Here is a 7144-nt window from a genome sequence, read left to right as displayed (position 1 = left end):
CACTGCCAGGCTTCGCTACTGTAGGCTATGCCGCAACGTGTTCAGGTTCATGTTGTGTGGGTGGTTTTAGTCAATTATTTATTATGAATTTGTTTTCGAGCATTGTAAATTTTAAAATGTAAAAAAAATGTAAGTCATCTGTTGATCTGCCTTCCAGGCTGTCTCTCTCTCTCTCTCTCTCTCTCTCTGCTAGTTTGACTCTCTTTACGGTACAGGTATATGTCTTTGCTGACCCTCGAGACCGTAACTAAATCAAGCATTGGCCCTCGAAAGGTTTTGAGTTTGACATCCCTGCTATAGGGGGTTACGGACACACACACACACACACACACACACACACACACACACACACACAAGTATATAAACAAGATGATAAAGTTGATGTACTCAAATATGGATGGAATGGTATCTAAATTAATAGAGATGAATGATTATGTCAGAGAAAATGAACCACATATAATATGCCTAACTGAAAAAAAATTAACACCAAGGATATCAAATGACATACTGAACTTAGAGGAATATAATATATGGAGAAGAGATAGAAACTTAAAAAAAAAAAAGGAGGATGAATTATAATATTAACTAAGAAAAATCTAAAAGTCAATGAAATAAAACTAGATATACCATCACAAGTAGAGCTGATTGCAGTAGAGATCAACACATCTGAAGGGAAAATAATTGTGGCCAATATGTACATGCCACCCAGATCAAACACATGGGAAAGAGACGAATATGAGGACTTGGCAGAGAGTACAATTCAGAGTTTAAGAACATTACTACATAAAATGGATGAGAAATCGGAAAGAATGATACTAACTGGAGATTTTAATATAAATATAAATTGGAATACTCTAGATATAATTAGCTAAGAAAGCTGTTGGAACCAAAATCTCCTGGATCTCGTGCAAGAGTTTTTCCTAACGCAGCATGTGAGGGAAACCACCAGAAAAAGAGGACTTGATGTACCTTCAATGCTAGATCTCATATTTACTAGGCAGTTTAATATATCACCCTCCATTCGGCAAAAGCGATCATGCAGTACTAAATTGCAACTTCAGGATAGCATATGACATAGTTAACAGCAATGACAGTTACAAAAAGAGTCTAAACTATAAAAGGGGAAATTATCATGACCTAAAGAATTATTTCTTAGAAGTTGATTGGGAGAATGAGCTTAGAGGACAAGATTTAATTGCCGTGTATAAAAGATTCTGTGAATTTTATGAAATAGGAGTCCAGAAGTATATCCCACAGCACAAAGAAGCAGATAAGAAAATACAGAAATGGTTCAATACAGAATGTAAAAAATCAAAAGAAAGAAGAGATTTGTTGTGGAATAGATACAGAAGACAAAATAGTGAAAGGGCATATAATAATTACAAACAGGCAAGAAACGACTATACAAGAATAAGGAGGGAAGCCCAAAAACAGTTTGAGGAGGATGTCATAAATAAAAGTAGTGATCAACCGAAGCTATTTTACACCTACATCAGAAGAAAAACCAAAGTAAAAGATAAAATACAATCCATTACGGACGAGCGAATCACCTATACACAAGAGAAAGATATTTGTGAAGCACTAAATAAGAATTTCCAATCAGTTTTTACAGAAAAAAAAAATTTTGGGAGGGACTATGTGGAACATGCATGCCCACATATACTACCAGATATACAAATAGCAGAAAAAGTAATACAGGAGGAATTAAGTAAATTAGACAGAGGAAAAGCAAGTGGTCCTGATGAAATTTCATGTTGGGTGCTACGAGAATGTGCAAAGGAGTTAAGTAAACCATTATTTTTAATTTTCAAGAAATCCTTAAGTCAAGGTAAACTACCTGATATTTGGAAGAAAGCAAATATTGTCCCCTTATTCAAGAAAGGGAATAGACAAAATCCACTCAACTACCGACCAGTATCACTGACCAGTGTTGTAAGCAAGGTATTAGAAAAGCTTATAAGAAAAGCTTGGGTAAATCATATAGAACAACAAAATATGATAACAGAAAGACAGTTTGGTTTCAGAAAAGGAAAATCATGTGTTACTAATCTGTTCAGCTACTATGACAGAGTAACAGACACAATACAGGAAAGAGAAGGATGGGTGGACAGTACCTCTTTAGATTTCAAGAAAGCATTTGACACAGTACCACACCAAAGACTTTTATGGAAACTGTACCATCAAGGAGGAATTCGAGGCAAACAGTTTTGTTGGATGCAAGATTTTCTCATAAAAAGAGAAATGAGAACAGTACTAAGGGGAAACTACTCATCATGGAAAGAAGTGACTAGTGGAGTATTCAGTGCTGGCACCAATCATGTTTTTAGTGTATATAAATGATATAGACAGTAACACTGGAAATGAAAGCTATCTAAATATGTTTGCAGATGATGCAAAAATACAAAGGAGAATTACTAACACAGACTCTTGTAAAGAGCTACAAGAAGAATTAAATAAACTTCATGAATGGAGTAATACATGGCAAATGGAATTCAATGTGGACAAGTGTCATGTAATCAAGTTTGGTAAAAGTGGAAAAAGACCTGATTGGGATTATACGTTAGGAAATAAAACCCTACACACATCATAAAGAGAGAAGGACCTAGGTGTGATTATCAAAAACAGACTATCTCCGGCTGACCACATCAGTGAGAAGGTACGGAACATGTATACACTACTTGCAAATATGAGAATAGCATTCACATACATAAATGAAGACATGCTAAGAAGGATAATAACATCATTCATCAGGCCAACCTGGAGTATGCATCAGTAGTCTGGAGTCCTCATCTCAAAAAACACAGAGACAAGATTGAAAAATTCAAAGGGCCGCTACAAGATGGATACCAAGCTTATGGGACCTAAGCTACGAAGAAAGACTAAATAAACTGAATCTACCAACACTACAGGAGAGAAGGAAAAGAGGTGACATGATAATGTTATATAAATGCATATCAGGGAAGGAGAAAATAGACATAAATGATTATTTAACATATGGAGAAGCATCAGCAAGAGGACACTGCAAAAAAATGCATAAGAAGGAAGGTGATAAAGACGTAAGGAAATCAGTTTCCCAAACAGAGCAATTGATCATTGGAATGCATTACCGAATGAAATAGTGTGTGCCAAAACAATTTGACAAATTTAAGGATATGTTCGGTAAATATGGTTTAAGACACGGGAGAGTACGAGCTTGACTCATTCCTGTAAAGATACAATTAGGTAAGGTAGGTAAGAACTGGCTGGCTCAGTGGTAGGAGTTCGCACGTTGCTCAGATTGAGAAAAAATCTGGCAGACGAAGCGCATAATTATTGCCCGCCTTGAACAAGGAGATGGGTGTGTACGTGCGTGAAGGCCACAGCCTTCCTCTTAGGTCTGACTATATGAGCTCTCAACTCACCTGCAGGAGGGTAAACGCTGATGATCACGACCATCGCCTAACGCTGATCAACCCGCTGAATTACACACACACACAGATATTCATTTACACACACACAAATCCACACACACGCACACACACACATACACATAAATAAATATATATATATATATATATATATAGTTATATATATAGTTATATATATAGTTATATATAAATAGTTATATATATATATATATATATATATATATATATATATATATATATATATATATATATATATATATATATATATAGTTATATATATATAGTTATATATAGTTATATATTAAATTATATATATATTTAGAGAGAGAGAGAGAGAGAGAGAGATTCACATGAACGTAGTCTATCCGATAGAGTCAATCCGGAGGCTGCCACGTTAAAAAGGGTGCCAAATCTCTGATCATGCACTTCTCACGACATTCAGCCACCCAGCTCGATCCCTTGTCAGTTCCCTAGTCTCACCGACATCCAAACCTCTCTTCCTCACACACTCATCCACCATATCTCCCCACCTTCTCCTTGCCCTACCTCGCTTCCTCCCTCCTTCAAAATCGTTCAGTTATACCTATTTCACATCTCTATGGTTATACATTCTCTCTACATGACCATCCCAACTCAGTATACTTTTTTTGATTCTAGTGTCCACAGACTTCCTCACTCCACATCTTTCACGAATCACATTATTTCGTATCCTATCCACCCTCTGTACTCCACATACATTCCTCAGCAGTCCCATCTCCACTGCTCTTACTCTTGACTTTTCATTTTCTTGCCACACCATAGTCTCACAGCCATATTTTTTTTTTTTTTTTTTTTTTTTTTTTAATGCGAGGAAGAAGGAACCAAAGGCCATGGCCCGCAGTAACAGTTCCTTCCAAGAGAAAAACAAAATACAATAGAAAGCCAAATTCAAGATCCGATCATTTTGAGATGCCTGGACACACTGCGTTTGAAAGACTGGAGATCATAGGCAGCAGGAAATACAGATAGAGGGAGACAGTTCCAGAGCTGACCTGTTGCATAAATAAAAGACTGGGAGTAACGGTTTCTTGCATTAGAGAGTTGGACAGAAAAGGGATGAGAGTTTGCTGCCAGACGGGTGCTACGCGCCCGTCGTAGAGGTGGAGGAATGCAAGCAGACAGTTCAGAGGAGCAGTGACCATTAAAGTAGCGATAGAAAAGAGATAAAGATGCAACAGTGCGGCGAAGAGACAGAGGTTGAAGGGAGTCAGTAAGAGGAGGAGAGTTAATGAGACGAAAAGCCTTTGACTCCACCCTATTGAGAAGAGCTGTATGTGGGGAGCCTCCCCACACACGAGAGTTGTACTCCACACAGGGGCGGATAAAACCTCTGTATAGAGTCAACATTTGTGCAGGGGTAAAGAAAGAGCGGAGTCGGCTTAGCACACCCAATCTCTTGGAAGCAGATTTTACAAGAGATGTAATATGGTCTTTCCAAGATAAGTCCCGAGTAAATGAAACCCCAAGCATGTTCAAGGATGATGCAGGATTAAGCTGAATATTATTAAACATTAATGGGTATACCTGTGGAAGATTTTGTTGGGTTGATAGGTGTAAGAACTGAGTCTTAGATGCATTAAAGACAACCATATTATTTTTACCCCAGTCAGCGATACGAGCCATGTCAGACATTAGGTGTGCCATAGCCTCGTCCCTTGTTTCTTGAAGTAACTGTTGAGATGGGCGTTGCGGGAACCGAATGGAAAGGTGAAGGGTGGAGTCATCAGCGTATGAGTGGATAGGGTTAGATGTACAGCTTAGAAGATCATTGATGAATAAAAGGAAGAGAGTTGGTGATAGGACAGAGCCCTGAGGAACACCACTGTTGATAGATCTAGGAGAAGAACGATGGCCGTCTACAACAGCGGCTATAGAACGACCAGAAAGGAAGCTAGCGATGAAGTCACAGATAGAAGGATAGAAACCGTAGGAGGGCAGTTTGGAAATTAAAGATTTATCCCAGACTCGATCGAAAGCCTTTGAGATGTCAAGTGCAATGGCAAAGCTTTCACCAAAGTCCCGAAAGGAGGATGACCAGGAGTCTGAAAGGTAGGTGAGAAGATCGCCAGTGGAGCGTCCCTGACGAAACCCATACTGACGATCGGAAAGAAGGTTGTGATAGGAAAGATGCCTTAAAATTTTTCTATTAAGAATTGACTCGAAAACTTTTGAAATACAGGACGTTAAAGCAATTGGACGATAGTTGGAGGGTTGGGAGTGGTCACCCTTCTTTGGGACTGGCTGAACAAGAGCAAACTTCCAGCAAGAAGGAAAGGTACAAGTTGACAGACAAAGGCGAAAGAGTTTGCCTAGGCAGGGTGTAAGCACAGAAGCACAGTTCTTGAGAACAACAGGAGGGACCCCATCAGGCCCATATGCCTTGTTAGTACTGAGGCCAGTGATGGCAGAAAATACATCAACTGAAGAAATTTTAATGTCAGCCAAGAGGAAGTCAGAGGGGGGAAGTGATGGAGGAACAGCACCGGAATCGTCTAAGGTGGAATTGGAGGAGAAAGTCTGTGCGAAGAGATCTGCTTTATCAGTAGAAGAAATAGCTACAGAACCATCAGAGTAGAAAAGAGGAGGGAAGGATGATGAGGTAAAGTTGTTAGAAAGATTTTTGGCAAGGTGCCAGAAGGAGCGGGAAGAATTCGAGTTGGAGAGTTGAGAGCATTTAGTATGGATGAAATTATTTTTAGCAGAGCGAAGAACAGACTTAGCACGATTCCGGGCAGAAACGTAAAGATGATGTGATTCAGGGGTGGGTTGGCTCAGGTACCTTTTGTAGGCCTTCTCCTTGTTGCGGACAGCATTAGAACAAGCGTGATTAAACCAAGGCTTTCTTGCGTTAGTCAAAGGATATGAGAAAGGAATGTATGCTTCCATGCCCGAGAGAATAACCTCCGTAATGCGCAAGGCACACTCAGATGGCTCACGCCCATGGAAGCAATAATCATTCCAGGGAAAATCAAAGAAGTACTGCCTGAGGGCCTCCCAGTTCGCGGCTCCAAAATGCCACAGACGACGTTTCCCTGGACGGTCTACAGGCCGTACTGGAGTGATAGGACAGGTTAAGGTAATAAGGTTGTGATCGGAGGAGCCCAACGGAGAGAAAAGATTAACAGAGTAAGCAGAAGGATTAGTTGTGAGGAAGAGGTCAAGTATGTTGGAGCTCTCTCCAAGGCGGTCAGGGATACGGGTAGGGTGCTGTACAAGCTGCTCTAGGTCATTAACGATAGAAAAGATGTAGGCTTGTTCACCAGGTGGATCCGTGAAAGGAGAGGAGAGCCAAAGGTGGTGGTGAACATTGAAATCTCCAAGAATGGAGATTTCAGAGAAAGGAGAAATGGACAGAATGTGTTCCATCGTAGAAGTAAGATAGTCGAAGAATTTTTGATAGTCAGTAGAATTAGGGGATAAGTAAACAGCACAGATATATTTAGTCAGCGAATGACAGGAAAGCCGAAGCCAGAGTGTGGAGAATTCAGAAGAATCAAGTTCAGGAACACGAGAGCAAGATAAGTCGTTGCGTATGTATGCACAACAGCCACCTTTGGCTTTTAAATGAGTATAGAGAAAGTAGGAGGATACAGAAAAGGGTTTGCTGTCGGTTGCCTCAGACAGCTGAGTCTCCGTCAGAAAAAGAAGGTGAGGTTTAGAGGAGGAGAGGTGGTGCTCAACAGAGCGAAAGTTAGATG

The sequence above is a fragment of the Coenobita brevimanus genome, chromosome 15 (assembly GCF_032717465.1).
Source record: "Coenobita brevimanus isolate Jiangsu-jjx chromosome 15, ASM3271746v2, whole genome shotgun sequence".
NCBI classification, from domain to species: domain Eukaryota; kingdom Metazoa; phylum Arthropoda; class Malacostraca; order Decapoda; family Coenobitidae; genus Coenobita; species Coenobita brevimanus.
This window is presented reverse-complemented; position numbering follows the sequence as displayed.